The sequence below is a fragment of the Pezoporus occidentalis genome, unplaced genomic scaffold (genome assembly GCF_034315485.1).
Source record: "Pezoporus occidentalis ecotype Australia unplaced genomic scaffold, CSIRO_AGI_Poc_V1 ctg68, whole genome shotgun sequence".
In the NCBI taxonomy this organism is placed as follows: Eukaryota; Metazoa; Chordata; class Aves; order Psittaciformes; family Psittacidae; genus Pezoporus; species Pezoporus occidentalis.
In genome coordinates, this window is record NW_026916030.1 from 2,066,369 (window position 1) to 2,084,141 (window position 17,773).

General features: G+C 49.6%; 1 protein-coding gene across 7 annotated transcripts in view; it reads left to right on the forward strand.

The window, feature by feature from the left end:
• DAB2IP (DAB2 interacting protein) overlaps nucleotides 1-17,773 on the forward strand; it is a 167,879-nt gene that overhangs the window by 82,433 nt on the left and 67,673 nt on the right. Inside the window, exon 1 of one of the 7 annotated variants that reach the window (XM_062640945.1) lies at nucleotides 12,568-12,845. The exons of the other annotated variants lie outside the window; for them this stretch is intronic. The gene's annotated coding sequence lies outside the window, so the exon portion shown is untranslated. Of the gene's footprint in view, nucleotides 1-12,567; nucleotides 12,846-17,773 lie in introns of those variants that run through there. 7 annotated transcript variants of the gene reach the window in all.

Consider the following 17,773-nt stretch of genomic DNA (forward strand, 5'->3'; position numbering starts at 1 on the left):
GGCTGAGAGGGTGCGGGAGGCTGAAACCTGGCTGGGCTCAGAGACACGACTTCCAGTAATAAACACCAGCAATAAATGTGTCCATTTGAATGAGGTTTCTCTCCTGCCTTGGATTTTAGGTGGATCTCAGGCTTTCCCCACAGGGCTGCCTGTTTGGTGTGTGTTTTTATGGAAATCTTCTGTTTGTTCCCCAAACTGAGAGTCTGTCAGACACTGAATAAATGCAGGCAGAGCTGGCAGGGAGGTGTTGCAGCACAGGAAACAGAAACACAGTCTTAAACAAATTAAAAGGATGGTAATTAACCAAATGAATTTCATCCTGGAGATAATCAGAGGAAAACATTTAGGAGGAAAATAATCCCAATTCTCAGAAAACAGTCATTAAAACACACTCATTTTTGGGAATAGTTAACAAGCTACATCGGAGGCAGCAAAGTAGGATCGAGCCATGATGGATGCTCTTTGGGATGCCGTCTGACGAGGCCCTGGTGTGTGATCTAAACATAGCCCCTCGGTGGGATCAGATTGGGAGTTTGGGAACATCTCTGTCTGCATCAACCCTCGAGCAGCTGCTGGGAGTGCAGAGCAGAGCCTGGTCTGTTATGTAGGTCGGCTGCGGGGTAACAGAGGATGGATTTCATAACCATGTATTTAAAAGGTGTCAACAGTGGGGAGGTGGAAGAATTTAGGGTGGGTAATTGACAGATAGACGTGGGACAAGGTGGGAAGATGCAGGCATCCAGGCATCGGGAAATCAGCCGCATGCAGCATATGTCAGGCTGGAGCAGGCTGCCTGGAGGAGGAGTGAAAGCTCTCCAGTTACTGACACGGTCCTTGGGGATGTGCTGGAGGAGTCAACCATCCAACAGGTCTCTTCTGCTTTCCATTAGCACCTGAGGATCCCAACCAGGGTCTGAGAGGAGGGAGATTTATGGGGGAAAGGAGGGTCTGGGGGGAAGAGGGGGAGAATGGGTTGGGGTGCATGGTTTGAACGTCAAAGCCCGGGTGCAGTGTTTTGTTCTCCAGCAGATGTTGGCTGGGGAAGGTCTTTGTTGTTTCCTTTTGATTCTCTTGTGTAAGCCTCAGATGTTGCCTTTGGTGGGCAAAACTAGAGATGGGTCATGGCTACAAAACAGGGACTTGTCCCAGCTGAAAGCTACAGAGTTGAAGGAAGTTTGAGGCTTTCTCACAGCTGGATTTCTTGAAAAGGAAGCAGTTCCATAGGGCACAGGGCTTAGGGGAAAACGTGTTTGTTTCACAGAGGAAAAGCAGTTCCTCTCAGGATTTAGTCCAGTTCTCATTGATGGGTTCATGAGGAGCAGAGTGTTTGGGTATTAGTTTTATTTTCTTAGCAGAAGGCCTGCAGAAAGGACAGATCATGCTGGAATCTCTGTTGGAAACAGACCTTTCTGGGCTTGTCCAGTCTTTACCTGCCCAGTCAATGGTGAGAGGATGGAGAAGCAAGCTCCATGCCCGGCATGGAGACCCCAAAGGGTGTCTCTGAAGGGAAGGCAGTGTCTGCTGTACCCTGTCTCGCTCAGTCCCATGCAAATAAACTAGATTAAACAAGCTGCTCTTAGAATTAATGAACCTGAGATCCTTAAATTGCATGTTAGGGGGTTTCTGTTGGATTAAGCCTTCTGCACACCACAGTGCTCTTATCTAGAACTTATCTGTGTGCAACAAAATGAATAAAAACTGAGTTAGAAAGAAAATGTCAATGGGAATCACATACATTAGCATGCAGATTTACAATCTCGAATAATCACTGTCTTTTCAAAGGCTTATGTATTTTTTTACCCTCACCCCAACTTCAAATGTTTCCTTTTAAATTTCCATTCCTTGTCTTGCACTTGCAGCATCTATATGTATGGCTGCGCCGAAGTTTACCTGTTCAGAGGCTTTACTGTAGCCTGTGCTCTTGCCTGACAACAGAGAATTACTGATTTCTTTCTTTTTTCAGAAGCAAATGTCTTTTTATTTCATGCTACCTTTGCTTGTAGCCTTGGCAAGAGCAGGGCTGGGCGGTGCACGTACAGTGGGGTGAGCTGCTGGCCTCCGGAGCTCAGGCAGCAGCTTTGCATTGATAACACCAGCTCCGGGCTGTTGTACAAGTTACTGGCTTTAAAACCTGGTGTGTGCTGGGGACTCCTCGTGGCCTGGACCTGTTAAAATGGGACATTTTGTCCCACAAGTCATCTCCTACAGTACTCACCATTCAAAGCAGGGGTTTGCCGGATTCATGAAGGCTCTTCAGAGAAACCGGTTCACTTGTGGAGCATCTGGGTGGTGATTCCAAACAGGGGGTTAGGCAGAGGGAGTGCCTGTGGGGATGGACCATGATACTGAACTTTGGAGATAGTAAGGGAGTCAGCTTGGAAAAGTGGGCTACCGCTGAGTAACAAGCCTCTGCTTCCCATTCTTGATCCTTTCCTCCAAGCTATCAGTCAGAAGGCTGTAGAATACCAGTCTGCTTAAAACATGTCAAGCTTAAAAGTAATGCTCTTGAAATAAATAAATAGCTCATTTTGCCTCTGAATGTGCAGCACATTGCTCCTCACAACCTCTTGTTACAGACATCCTCTCTCAGTCTGACGTGCTTTTCCTTTTCCCTGCTAATTATGCTCCGTTTCAAGTAGGTGCTCTGCACTAACAAGTGACTATCATTTAGGAAGGCAGAGTCGGGAGGGATACGGAGCTTCAGGGAACCCTTTGTGACCTTGGAATGTAGCAGACGTTTTTCGTCTTATTTTCTTTCAAGTTTGACTCCTTCAAAAGCAGACCTTCAGCCCCGCTCAGATTGAGCCGTGCCTGCGCTGCAGCCATTGCACATCAGTTAAAATACCTTTTAAATCCCTGTTAGCAAATTCACATTTTCCAATTTATCAAGTTGTCTCTTTTACAAGTCCTACACTTGTGGTCTTGTGGAGGTCTTCAAGGATTTCCAGGGGCTTCTCACCGAGCCAGAATGTGTTGTTTTACTCTCAAATCTCAGCACAACAGGGCTTTATTCTGGGATTGAGCTGTCTACAAAGGTAAAAACGTCACAGGCTATGAAGGAGCCCCTCAGGTGACCAGTGTGCTTCTGCCAAAGTCCTTTTTGAGCAGGGCCTGGTTGTTTATCTGTTACTTATTTATTTCTGTATTTGGGATTGGGCCAGGAGCTGAAGTCTCTTCTCTCCAAGGAATCATGGCTTTTAAATGTTGAAGGTTGACCTTCGTCGTGCTGAGCTGCACTGCAGTGTACTTTGAATTCTGCTTCAAGGTCTGAACTTTTTAAATGGCCCCTTCTCCATTTAATGTTAGAGGAGGAAAAGTCTGAAGCCTCTGAGTGGATTCACAGTCACACTTTAATTAATCATATTTTTGCAGCATGCTGCCAGCAACTGTGAGGAGGCAGGAGATGCCTCTAATCCAAAATCACAACAACAAACGACTGCACTCAAAATATCCCCAGCCAGTAAACACAATAATACCCTCCCCACAGCCCAGCCTCACACATCTGATGGGAAGCAGATTCCTTCCACCCAGTCCCAATCAAACAAGGTCCATTTGCTGCCAGGATCGAGTGCCAGCAGCGGCGCGCCCCAGGGGCCTCACGGGAGCCCAAGTGGAAGTGTAGGTGGTGAAAAGGAAAACTGTTTGGCAAGCACATGGATTTCAGTTTCAGCATCCCCCAAAGGATCACTGTGAAGAGCGAAGGGTGGGGCAGGGAGTGGGAACAGGAACAGGATCTTGGAAGGATCCGACACGTTTTGAAATCCCATCTCAGGCTGCGGTAAACTAAAGCAATTCATTGAGTGTTCCATGTGTGGGGGTGAGAATGACCCGTGTGTTGCTTTGGAACTGAGTGTGTCTCAAGAATAATGCTTTCTATAAAGAGGAAAATGGCCACAATGAAGTTCCAGCAGAGTGAGGCTCTTTGAGAGAGCACAACAGGGAGAGAAATGGTTGGAGCCATGTTTGGGATGATGGATTTGAGCCTTCCATAGTTTAAGAAGTGTTCAGGAGATGGAAAGCAACTCGCTTTCCCTCCCTGGGCTCTGGCTGGCTTGGCACACCTGGGAAAAAGATTAACTTGGGAAAGGATGATGAAGATATTTTTCTCCCATCGACAGGGTGTGTTTCACTGGCCTCTATTTTGGGGTTGGATTCCTTTTCCAGTTGATATTCAAGCAGCTGTTTTGAGAATAGTTTGTTCCTTGTCTTTAAAAAAGGGGGGATTCCTCTTGCTGTGTATTTTCCTTCTCTTCTTCTTTCTGATAATTGTGAGGCAGGGTGGGTATGAGGCAGCTGAGAAAGAGCAGAGGTTAGGAGAGAAATCTGTGGACGTGACTGAACACCAGGTATTGATTTACTCCTTAAGATGTTGGTGGAGTTACTGGGGCGCAGGGATGGGCTAAACTGACCCAAGAGCAGTGGGTGGTGTCAAAGCTTATCCTCCAAGGCCTGTACTCCTAAAAGCATGGAATCCCAGACTCTTTTGTGTTGGAAGGGACCTTAAAGCTCATGCAGCTCCTAACCCCTGCCATGGGCAAGGACACCTTCCGCTAGAGCAGTTTCTTCAGGACCAGTCTGTTTCCTGTACCACCAGTTGGTGACACCACCCTCCTGTCTCACTGCTGCCAACAGCGAGAGAGGAGGAACTCTGGGGATGGACAATGCTGTGTACTGGAAAAAAAGAGAGCAAGAGAAGGGGGGATTGACTCCTGGATCTCAGCAGGACTGACTGCAGAGAGGGAGGAGAGAACTGTTCATACATTGACTGTGCAAAGAGGGACGTTGCCATTGTCAGGGCTCATAACTCTCTGTGACTAAGCGTGAGTTCTCTCTCTCCAGGGCTTTCACCAGTGCTAAAACCCAATTAAGCCATGTTGAAAGAAACCTCCCAAGAAGCTGACAGCAAAAATACACTGACCTTCTCTGGCAGACGCTGGTGCTGGCATTGAAACCCGGCGCTCTTGTTCCTGTGCTGCTGGTGCCTGCGGGCAGTGGGGCCTGGGCTGTGCTGCCGGCACTGCTTGTGCCTGCAGCATCCTCTGATCTTCCTGCCTGTCCCTGTGACATTGCAAAGCTGCTGTTCCCCAGGGCTCGTCCCGTTACACATTCCCTTTCCTGCCTGTCCCTGCTACTGACCTCAGTGTGCTCTGAAAAATCTGAGATGTGGTTTTGCTCCCTCTTCCTGAGTGGTTTGATTTATTATTTATTAATGACATCCAGAGGACACAGTAGTGATGGTTCTGTTATGATGACTGCAGGAAAACTCTGCGCTTATACGGAGTCACTGGGAAGATAATGCAATCGTTAGGCAGACTCTAGGCTTAACTCTGTGTAGTTTTGGTCTTCCTTGTTTACATGAGCTATTGGCAGGGATTAAATTTGGACATGAAAAACCAGGCATTCCTGAGCTCCCCTGGGGAAATCACAGTAGATATTGGTCACAGACACCCCTCTACCTTTCTCTGAGCCTGCAATGTGAGGATAGTAACGACTCTTTGGCTTCTGTGGTGACCTGGGCTCCAGCTGGGGCCTCCAGCTTAACTCTCACAACCACTGTCCAGCACCCACCACATCTGATCCCAGTGCCTGTGGGATCCCACCCTCACACCACAGAGCTGCTCCCAACCCTCTCCTTGTGCATCCTGGGTGTTTAGTGAGCCAGTGAAGGTGATGGGCAGGCACCACAGAGGCACAGGTCTGCTCAGAGAAAGCTATACTGGTATTTTCCCTTTGTACCCATCACAGTCTGTTACCACTGCTGCTGCTTTTGCACATCAGTGCAGGAACTCAGGAGTCCCTGATCCCTCCCAGCTGCTGAACTCATCCCAGTAAACAGCCTGTGGTATTCCCAAGGTAATGGACAATTCGCCTCCATGACAGCAAACCAGCTGATGGCACCATTCAGCCAGGAAACTCAGGCTACATCCGTGCCTTCTGAGGTCTGTTCCTCCACCCTTGAGTCAACGTGGAGCGTTGTCATCCGCTTCAGGAGTGTCAGGTTTGAAGTATTAACACCCCAGTGCCCCAGGAGAACTGTCACAGCTTGGATGCAGGCAGGAGCCTTTGAAACTTTGATTTTCAGGAGGTATCTGAGAGATCAGTCGTAGCCACAATAGACACTGATCCTACTTCTGTGCATAGAACCTCCTCGCAGCACACCAGGACAATCTTACTGTGCCTACAGTAAGAAACACAACAGGGAAATCATTTCCTGTAGTGCTTCTGATCATTGGTTTCTCTGCGGCCTCTCACTGGTTTCTTTGGGGCCTTTAGTGTCATTCTAGCTGAGCCAGTGGTTGAAACCACAACCAGCCAACCCAATACACTGTGTACTGCACTCGTGGCCAGGGCAGGTTGGCCGCTGCCTGTCTGCCCATCTGATGACATGAAGATGAGAGGGGCTGTGGACCAGCACCCTCTGAGAGCACAGCACAGTGTGCTCCAGCTCACTGCCTGCTGCCTGCTTAACAAATTGCACTAATTGTCCAGTTCAACACACGTGGGAATTGGGATACTCCAGGCACAGGGGAAAACTGCAGCCACCATCTGTGTGTCTGTGTGCCTCCTGCTTCAAGAAGCTGCCAGTGGAGACTGCTTTGAATAATTCAGGCTCTGAGCTGCAATGTGTAAGATAAGGGACAATAAGAAGTGCCTGTAGCTCTCTGCAGTGGCAGTGACTCTTGCTACCAAAGTTCAATATCCAGCCATTGCCTTTAGGAGCAAGTTGGAGAGTCAGAGCCCTCCCTGCCTGCGCTGGCTACATGCTGAGCTCCTGTCATGCTGTGGCTGTGAACAATCCTGCACCCAAATGCTCGTGCTGGAAGTTCAGTGCTGCCTGTGCATCCATCCAGGTTCAGGGTTTCCCCCATCGCTTCCCTTCGATGGTCTGTGTCATTCCACAGGTGAGATCCTGCTGGTAAGAGCCATAGGAATGCTGAAGTCCATGGGAGCTCAGCTCACTTGTGGATCCTCTCTGGGAATTGCTTAAACCAGTGTCACTTTACAAACTTGCTGACAGTGCTGCGGGACCGAGCAGTGTGATGGAAGTGTGGACAGAGAGGAGGAGGAGCTGATGACTCTTCATCAAAGTCAAGACTGAGGGAGAGCAGGGCAGAACTCACCCTGACACTTCCTTTCCTTCATCTGAATCCGTGGATACCCGTCACAATATTTCTCTGAGCAGCATTTCACTTCATTAGTTTGTATTGTTAACTGTGAAAGTCCTGTCAGGTTTTATCTATTGTTTCCTGCCAAGTGCTTTAAACAATCAGAACTCAATTATACAGCTATTTCCTTCAGCAGACAGACAGCAGGACTGATAGTCCTTCAGCTGCACGAGATTAAAATAGATAAATTGCAAGATAAACAGCAGGTTGAGGAGCTCCTCCATGGGCATTAGCACAGGATCGTGCTCCATTGGTTCCATAGCCCTCCCCAGAGCTCCTCTTGCTCAAGGTCTTGCTGCTTCTCACTGCCCCATCTCCTTCCTCCACCCTGCCCAGAACACTGAACACGAAGCCATTTATCCGGTGTTGTGTACTTGTTGTGCTTTGAAGAACTAAGTCCTGTAGGATGCCACCGTGTCCTTGGGTGAAGCGAGGAGGCAGAAGCAGTCTCCGAGGCTGCTGAGCCATTCCCATCAGGATCAGAACTGTTCTGTGGGGACACCAAGCTTCGTTCCCACCTCCACCACAGGGGTATGAGGAAGCCATTAGCCTCGATTCACCGCAGTGCTTCTCTTCGGGAAGACATTAGCTTGTACCTAAGTGTTCTCTTGAACAGAGGAGACCTCATTGCAGGAAACTTTAAAGGCACATTTGCAGCTTGAATGAGACTTGCTGACAGAAATACAGGGAATGGCAGACTGATGGGTGCAGAGTTTTCTCCTGATTTTTAAAACATGAGGTCATCATCGTTCACAAACTTGGCTCCTTCAAGTCAGCATGAAGATGCTTATGTAGGTACATCAGTAAGTGGCCTACTTTCCTGGGATGCTGAATCCATTAAAATCAATGGAAATTCTGCATCTCTGAATAAAATGTCACTTATTTTGCTTGCTAATTTTGGGTACCCAAATGCAGGCACTTTGATCTAAAAGTAAAAGGTATTTTAAAACACTGCTGAATTTTTGCTGTGCTCTTGGAACACCGAACTCCATGGCGTGTGGTTAAGGCCTGGCCTTCAGGACAATTCACATGGAAGCTGGACTGAGCCCTGCTTGAGGAACTCACCTGGAATCACCTTAGCATAGAAGAAGGAAAGACATGGTCTGCAGAGCACAAAGTACATGTGAAACCATCCACTCTGTGTTCACAGCCCAGGCTGAGGGCAAAGTGAAATCATCAACTAAAAAACACAAGTCAGAGCACGCTGTAAAACTCTCCCCAGGGGATCGGTAATTCCTGTAAAGGCATTTTGAAGTCGTCACATTGGTCAGGCCAGATACAATCTCTGTGTATTGTCCCTCACAAAGAGGTTGCCAGGTCATGGCTTGTTTTCTTGCTCCATCTGAACAGCGCTGGTAAATGTCAATGCTGCCTCAGTAAAATGAAGTGAGAGATTTGTCACATGCTTTAATCGTTAGTTTTATAGCACTAAGTATAAAAGATGAGAAGGCAAATGTCCTTTTGTCCTGGGAGGTCAGTGATTTTCATTGCCTGTTGCTGCTGCGCGGGGGAGCTGTGTGGCCTCTCCTTTGTTCTGCAGAACACTGAGTCTGAAAGTCCTCACCGAGGACTTCTCTTCTAATGCACATCCTCTCTCCTGAAGCGAGGGCTCTTCTGTCAGCATTTGTGTCTCACACTTGATCCACCAGTTTGTGCTGCTGCTTTGACCATGTCACAGATCCCCCTCCTGAAGTCTCTCAAGCTTCCCAGCTTGTCTGGCATCACCTTCGAGTTGCCCTTCCCCTTCCAGCCTCAGCAGATTTTCCACAGTGTGTATCCTGACCTCCAAGGAGCATTCACTCTTCTGCCTTAACATTTTCCTGACTGGGTTTTATGTCATCTTTGTGCCTATGGCAACACCTCTGTTTAGAAGCTGTAGCCTGTCCCTTCCACTCACCCTCTATTTCCTGAGCACTGGTCATCCCCCTGCTCCAGGTCCTCCCAGAATAACCCCCCCTCCCCTCTACTCCTCCAGACCCCATCTCCTTTCACTCCTGGGTCTGTCCTAGGGAATTTTGTTCCTTCCCACATCACCTGATTCCAGGTTGGACTCAGATCCAGCATTCTCCTCTCTTCCTGCTTGCAATCACCCGCTGTGAAGAGCAGAGGCCGTTAACACTGCGTCGCAGTCGCTTGTCTGCTCCTGCACAGAACAGCTTCTATCCATTCATGTCAGCAGTGGAAGTTCTCAGCAAATCCTTCATTTATGAAGTACTTGCAGATTAAGGAAGACCCTGGAACAGCTTAAACTCACACACACACAGAGAGCACCCAAAGGCCAGAGGGACCATGCACAAAAAGTCTTCATTTGAATACAATTATGTTCCAAGAGAACCAAGGAACCCTCGTTTGGTTTTTAACTGGGTCAACACTACATCTGCAGCGCTCAGCGTGTTACATGCGCCAGGATCACCCACTCTGTTTATCTTTAGGCAATATGCTCCTGCAAACTGCCAATTAATTGCATATTTGGTGCCTGCTCTCTCCCAGCATCCTGGATAAACACGGCAAAGCCAATCAGAGGGAGCTGCTCTTGGCTGCCAGGGGAAGGAGATCTGTCATTGTCTCAGCCTTGTTATCTGCAACCGAGGCAGACTTTGAGCAGCATTCTGCTTGTAAACACCCTCTTTAGACACCTTCTGATTTCCATAGATGGCACATCGGGCACTGTCTGCAGCGCTACCTGAAGATGCTTCAATAATTGCTCTCCAAAATTCTAGCTGCAGTTTGAGCTCGTTAAAAGGCAAGAGCCATCAACGCTGGTATGAGGTGGCAAAGTCCTTAAAATGGAAAGATAAAGCTGAGTCCCAGCAAATGTAAGAAAGGGAAGGGGAGGACAGGATAGACTGGATGTTAGGAAGAATTCCTTCCCCAGAGGATGCTCAGGCATTGGAACAGGCTGCTCAGGGCAGGGCTGCAGTCACTGTCCCTGCAAGGGTTCACAAACCATGGAGATGAGGCCCTCAGTGCCATGGGTTAGTGGTGGCCTTGGCAGGGCTGGGAACGGTTGGACTGAATGAGCTTAAAGGGCTTTTCCAACCTGGTTGATTCTATGGTTCTAGGATACAGACTCAGGCCATAGTTAGCTCTGCTCCGAGGATCCTTCCCATGGATTTTATCTGGATTGCTGTTTGCGAGGGGGGGAGCAGGTCTGGTTGTGACATGGCTTTTTCAGAAAGGTCCAATTTGTTGATGTGAGCACAGGGGCACCGTCTCCTCCATCTTCTCCTTCTTAGGTTGGAAGCATTTCCTACTCTGTGCGAGAGTCGTATGTTATTTAGATCTATATTCGGACAAAACAATAAACCATAGGGAACAGTCTCCACTGCATGCAGGGTTTTGTGACTGGCCTTATTCTTCTTTTCTGCCTCTCAGTTCTGCTACTGAAATCCCTAAAGAATGCTCTGGAGAGATGATCCATCATTGGGTTTGGATGTGCACTGGCTGCAGCCAGCAGGTCTTCTCTCTTTCTTTTTTCTGTTATACTCTAAGAGTGAGTGACTTCAGAAGAGGCTCAGCTGAATCAGTGGCCGCAGAGAGCCGGGACAAAATCTTCTCCCAGGGCAATCCTCAAGAGGATTTTAAACTGCAATCTCGACATTGAGTTATTGTAAATTAACTGTTGCTTCCAGGCAAGGAATGATGAATGGTCTGAAAGGAAGAGAATGGTCTGAAATGAAGAGATAAGCATGCATATGGATACATGCTCTCAGGCTCTCGTGGACCTTCTGTGTTACTAGCAGCTGGGAGTCATTCCTAAGACAGGGAATATTCAATGCTAGGTCAATTCTTATTTTAGTATCCCCATGTATATAGAGAATAAATGAGTGGAATTAGTTTGAACCAGTGTAATAGAGAAGAAAAGCAAGCTCCTTGTGTTCTCATAACAACACAGGCACACAGATTTGGGGGTTGGTTTGTTTGCTGAGCTGTTCTTTTGTACCAGTCTCATCGTAGACTGTCCGTGGTTTTATTGTGTCATTTAATATCTACCTACTATTAATGCCCTAAGGCCATAAGTCTGCCAGCCAAGGATTGGGGTGAGCATGGGAGGCATCTCAGGAAATGGGAGGCTTGCAGATAGCCTGGGACAGCGGCTCTGTAGTCAGATCCTGCTCCTGTAAATGGAGGAGAACAGAGAACACAGCCAGTGGGCTGCAGTGGAAGTGGCATTTGGCCTAAGACTCCAAACCTGAGCTCCATCAGAGGCACTGCAAAGCTGTTTTCATTCTTAGCCCTCGGTCTGGGGTACAGCATGATTGCTGGTGCAAGAACATGCCCTGGATCACAGCAGATGCTCTCAGCTCCCTTTGAAATTAACTCAGGGAATGGTACAAACAGCTGAGAAGGATAATGTGACTGTCCCCACTGCTTGTGGTCATCACCAGAGCAGCGAATCTAAACATGTGCTGTCAGAAATGAGCACAAACCACTGCTCAAGGAGGATGTTTTGGGAAAGGGAGGGAGGCGCCGGGAGCTGTGGGAACTTCAACACAATATTCCAGTTTGGGGTTTTTTTCCTTTGATTTCTGTGATGTGCCAGCATTTTCCCACTGACAGGGTGAAGGAAAATCTGTTGGACTGAGCCTGCTTACCAGGCCTTTGTGGAGTGTTGTGGTACTGAAACACAGTGAGATGAGATGTGTGTGTTGCTGTCAGACTGGAGTTTATTATCATGCTGTGTATGGCTAATAATGAAAGTTTAGATTTCAAGAGGATTTGAGGAGAATGGCCTTTAATTCCTGTATGGCTGCATTGTGGACACATCCCTGCATGCCTGGGCTTCTTTACAATTCCAAATGTGAATTGTAAATGCCCATAGAAGGAGGCTGCGAGCTAAGCTGGCAGCATTTATAGTTTCAGCTTTAAAGATTAACTGCCTTCAGGAAGTAATAAAGATCAGGGCTGCCCGATCCCGATGCAGCTGCCTAGGAAAGCACATTGACATTGCTATGCCAGGCTTGGGGACCAGTGCAGGGAGGGGTGGGAAACCTGCACTGCTCTGATGCCACCAGCATCCATCCACCCAGCAGCTCCCAGTGTTCAGCAGCCAAGAGCCCCAGGTAGGGATGGTGAATACACAACGTTTTGGAAGCGTTGGGAGCCTGATACTGAATAAATGAAGAGGAAATGTTCACATTGATCTGAGGTGCAGGGGAGCCGGTGCTCCTGTGCAACCCCTCTCCCTTCTTACCTGTGTGTTCGCACTGGTTATGTACGAGGGAGAGGAATGCTAGGTGAAGCTTAATTAGGAATGAGGTGCTTTGTCATGGAAGCTGGGAGTGCGGTGCGGTTTGTTCAGCCTGGATCCCAGCCAGTACCTGTGGGAGCTCCCAGGCAGCAGGGAAGGGGCTGGGAGCAGATGCCTCTCCTCCAGAGCAGAGCCTCAAGGAAGGGTTTGAATTACAAAGGAAGGGAAGGGGCTGAGCCTCCCAGCCCCCCACCTCCTCACAAAGGGCAATAGTCAGTTTACTTTAATAACCCCGCTATCAGCTGCAGAGGAAGTCTGGCGGTCCCGGAGTCTGGAGCAGATCAAGAGCCCGCTCAGGCAGCAGGCAGAGGGACAGGCAGGCAGGCAGGAGATGGGCTCGCGCTGCTCGCGGAGGAGCTGACTTCCCCGGGCACCTCAGAACTGGGGTTCTCTCCTGGTCTGATTTCTCTGTCCCGTGGAAGCTTGGGGTAAGTGCCTGGTAGTTTTCCACTTACCTTTCTTTTCAGTGGTTCGCTAGGATGTGCCAGATTACAATGGACAAAGCATTCCCTGCACCTTCGTGAGCTTGCTCTGGAAGTTGGACCTTTTAAATCCTTTTAATTCATATGCTGCTGTTTAAAAAGGGCCAGATGTGGAGAAAACAGACCTTCCAGTGCCTTGCTTCAGCTGGTGGGACTGCTGGGCTCCAGCATCGCAGTGTGTTGGTGTTCAACTGCTGGGTTGCTCTGAGCAGGGATCTCCCGAGGTCTGTCAGTCGGTTCAGCGGTGCAGATGTGTGCGCTGCTCCTGTGAAATCAGCCTGGGGGGGTTGAGCTGGAGCCAACCTCTGTGTTTCATCACCCACCGAGCAAAGGAGTGCTCGGTGCCTTCTCTAGACGCTGGCGGGGAGGGAAGGAAAGATGCTGGAATCAAGTGGCGAGTGGTTTGTTGGGAAGGGGTTTACTCTGAGCGCTGGTACTCCGCAAAAAGGGATTCGATAATCTGGGAGCACAGGGCAGCGATTCCCTCACGTCCCGGGGAGCGGAGCGTGTGGCGCTGCCTGTGGAATGAGTACAGTTCTGGAAGCGGCTGTAAAAGCTGTGTACGGTTGTGAGAACAGCACTGGCCAGGCTGGGGCGGGTGTGTTTGCAAGCAGGGTGCGTGTAGGCGGCTGTGTACGTGGTAAGAGCGCAGCAGAGCCAACTTTAAAGGGAGCTGTACTGAAACTCGTGTAATGCAGGGATCCGAATGTCCTTTCCCGGCGTCCGTGCTGCGAACCTGAAAAGACGAGCCCTGAAACGATAGTTAAAGCTGCCTTTGTTAGTCATCCTTCGTGCAATTTGTTTCTTTTCACGTTTCGAGTCAAAGGACATGGACTGGTTTCACTCCCAACTCCACTCCTCTATTGTTAGCCTCTCCCTGCTTCCCGTGCAATTGTCCAGCTCTGCTCTTTCCAGCGCCCAGCGGAAAAGGATATTGTTGAAAAGAAGGCAAGTATTTCAAGTTAAAGCCTGGCAAGCACTTGCGTCCTCATTAGGCTGCAGGCACACTTCCTCCCTCCCATCTTTTCCCCCAAAGGTAGCAGGTTGACCAGTATTGCTCCCAATATCTTAAACAGCAGCAAAATGACTTTGAGCCATTCACTAGTCGATAAATACAGCAAACAATAATCACTGTAGGAAAAGGAAGCATGTTTATAATCAATGTACAACTAGGGGAGCACCCAGATACAATGAAAACAGTGAAGTGTGCTAACAAGAGAAGCCTCATTCAGACTTGTGAGCTGGAGACAGTGAGGAGTTGCCCCAGCAGCAGCATTGAGCATCTGCCCCAGGCTCAGGGATTGTGGCTTGTAGGAAGGGGATAAGGAAAGGAGAGTGCAGGGAGGGAGAGAAGGTCAAGGCTGCATCTGTGTTTGTTCTCTTTACATCATGCTTGATGTAGCAAATGGTAATTCATAGTCATGTTAATGTTCAGAGGTAAACTGAGTGACTCTCCTTGCTCCCTTCTGTTTCCCCACCATCACGGAATGGTTTGGGTTGGAAGGGACCTCAGAGCTCATCCAGTTCCAACTGCCAGGGGTAGGGACACCTCTGACTAGAGCAGGTTGCTCCAGCAGACCCCATTGCCTTGTGGCTCTGCAGCACAGTGCCAGGGCTCCTGCCACCATCCTTCCCACTACACAGCAACGAGCAGGAGGTGTCCCCAGGCATGACAGCAGCCACGGGGAGCAGAGGGCTGCCGTGGGGCTTGTAAATACAATGTAGGCTCCTGTGGCCTCGTTAGTGCCAATATTAGAAGAGGGGGATGTGAGCAGAGCTGTGCTGTAGACAAAGGGGAGCCCCAGTTCAGCAGGAGACGTTGCCCAGCACAGGGTGCTCCGCTCACACCCAGCCTGAGCCACAGCCCTGGGCCACTCTGGGTTTCTATCTCAGCAATGTGCCAGGCTTTTGTGGCCCCAGGGTGCATGGCTGGGAAGCTGGGAAGGCAGTGAGTGGGATGAGAGAGCACTCAGTGATTCTGTGAGCTTCCTTGTGCTGACAGTGACAGCAATAACACCTTTTCTTATTTAAAAGGCTCCCTCAGCTCTGCTGGGTATTGTACAGAAACACCCCCCTCCGTGGATTCTCTTTGACTTTCACCATTTCAGAGACATGCAATTTGATGACAGATTTAATAATACAAGATACAGTTGTCATTTGTGTTGAGAAGAGCTATTCGAGGAACTTGGAGCTCTATCACCTGCGATAGCAAAACGTAAAGGCACTGATTTGTTCACTCCTGATTTTAGGTGCTGAAGACACAGTTTTAAGACTCTTTGGGCACTGATGTCTGATGGAGATGTGTTGAATGCTGGGCCCAAGCTGCCAGTTGCTCCAGTCAGTGACTATGTATATAGCTTATACATTAGCATTAGCATGTATAGGCTTATTATATATTATTATTATAACATGTTAGCATATACAGCCTTGTTCCAAGATTGTCTCCCTTCACCAGCACTGGTTCTTTCTTCCCTGCTGCAATGGGCAGGTCTGGCACACTCCATTTCCCAGGAAAGAGCAGGATGCAGACTGGGCTGCAGCCAGTAGATTTACAGCAAAGACAATGAAAACAAGAATTAGAGTGATAAAATGATTAAAATAAGGCTTTAACAAAGCCTCCAAGCAGTTTGTCATATCCTGCGAGGTGCTTGACTGGTGTGCTGGGCCGGAACCTTCTTGAAGGGGTTGCACAACATGATGCTCCCATGGGAGAGAGCAGAAAGCTCCAGCACAGAGATTCACAGAACAGACTCACGGAATCATGGAATCATTTTAGTTGGAAAGGACCTTTAAGACCATGGACTCCAACCGTTAACCCAGCACTGCCAAGGCCACCACTAAACCAGTCCCCCTGTTAGTGTTATTTGCTCTTGGATTGCCCTTTCCCTCCCTGCAACTCATAGGATTGCTGCATGTTTTAGGGACCTCTCCTGCTGGAGCCTGGGACAGGCGGTCAGCACCAAGGGACAAGTGATATAGAGACAACATATACAGGAGTGAGGAGAGCAGTCAGTGCCTGATGAGCCTGTGGGGCTTGGAGTGATGGGCATGAGAAAAGCTGAGAACATGAAGATGCACAGACCATGCCAAGAGAGGAATATCCGAAATGTGGGACCAGAGCTCTCCAGTCAAAGCACAGCGCAGATATTAACTCTACTGACAGCGGTCCTTGTTGCTTTGCGCAGTGACACAGACTTGGCCTCCGAGCTCCTGATGGTGTTGCCGCTGAACACTGCAGTTCCTTTTGGGATCCAGGTGACGGGGCTGGATGAAGAGTGCTCCAAGTGATGCTCGTGGCAGCCCTTCCATGGCGCCGCAGCTTGCAGCCAACCGTGGGCAGAGAACTGCTGCACGGAGTGAGGTGACACCTCCTCTGCGTGTGTCTGTGTGTCCGTGCCTCCTTGCCCACGGAGGCGCTCAGATCCAGAGCCAGTGTCCATGATAAATGGGGGTTATCTGCAGTCAGGCTGCTTGTGCTTCCCTGACCGTGGCCAGGCAGTTGTCCAGGACACCTGCAGCACAAGGCAGCCTTCTCCTGCCTGGCCCCTGGGCCAGGACAGCATCAGTAACAATGAGAATTGATGAGCTCTGTCATGTCGAGCAAGCAAAGCGCCGTGCAACAGATTAATCACTGGTTGTGGTGCTGACGGGAGCTTTCTGCTTCTCTCCTGGCATCAGTGCAAGGTTGTTAGTTAAAAACGAGTTTGATAAAGAGACCCTTGACTCCCAGCACTTCTGTCTCCTCTATTACCTGCTCACCAAACACGAGGCACTGTGAGCTCCAGAGGCGCTTTTTACTGCTCAAGTTGCTCCAGCAGAATGTAGCAGCACTAACAGCTCTCCATACTTGTCCATTGCTTCCTAAGCAGTAACCTCGGGGTCACATACTGATCTGCCTTGCCTTAGGCAGAAGCTCTTCCCTGTGAGGGTGCTGAGGCACTGGCACAGGGTGCCCAGAGAAGCTGTGGCTGCCCCATCCCTGGCAGTGTTCAAGGCCAGGTTGGACACAGGGGCTTGGAGCAAGCTGCTCTAGTGGAAGGGGTCCCTGCCCGTGGCAGGGGTTGGAGCTGGAGGAGCTTTAAGGCCCCTGCAACCCAAACGACTCTGGGATTCTGTGGTCCTATGATCTCTGTTAGCTGTGTTCAGTGAGAGATCTCAAAGCTCGGCTGTGGGGCCGGGGCCGTGTGTTTCCCTTTCCTACCAGGGAGGCTTTGCTCATTGTTCTCTAATTTCAGCAGGCAGGAAAAAAGCCACCTTTGAGTTCTGCTGCCTGCCCCAGCCCCACAGCTGGTGCAAGCGATTGTCCCAGAGCTCATAGCCAGACCCGCTCTCCCCGTTCCCCCACGGGTAGCTCCGAGACGTTATTGTTTTGCAGTGATTTTATTTAACCCTGACTGAGACCAGACCATTGTTTCCTGTTGACTCACGTCACCTGCTGGTGGCCTCTTCCTGTCCCCACATAAGTGCAGCGCAGGGTGGGAGATGGGGATGTCTGGACCTGAGGTTTAATGAGCACTCACACTACAGCAACCTCAGGAGGACACCGGCAGAGGAGAGAGCAGTGGAGCCATGAGGCTGCAGCCATGTGCTCTGCAGGCAGCTGGGGGCACAGGCGAAGAGGATGGGGAGATCCATAGGGATGCTGTCAGGTGGTCGGGATGTTTGCCCCTCATTATGGCAGACTGGTATCAGCTGCTCCCATCCAGCCTCATTTGCTTGTGGATGGTGCATCCAGAGACCCTCTGGCTACACGCATTGTGTCAGCAGAGGCCGAGTGCTGTGCTGCATTGAGCGCTTGACAGGTCCATGGAGCGAGCTGCCAGCAGGTCTGCTTCAGCTGCAGGTTCAGTTTGGTTCATCGGGCTTGGCTCTCA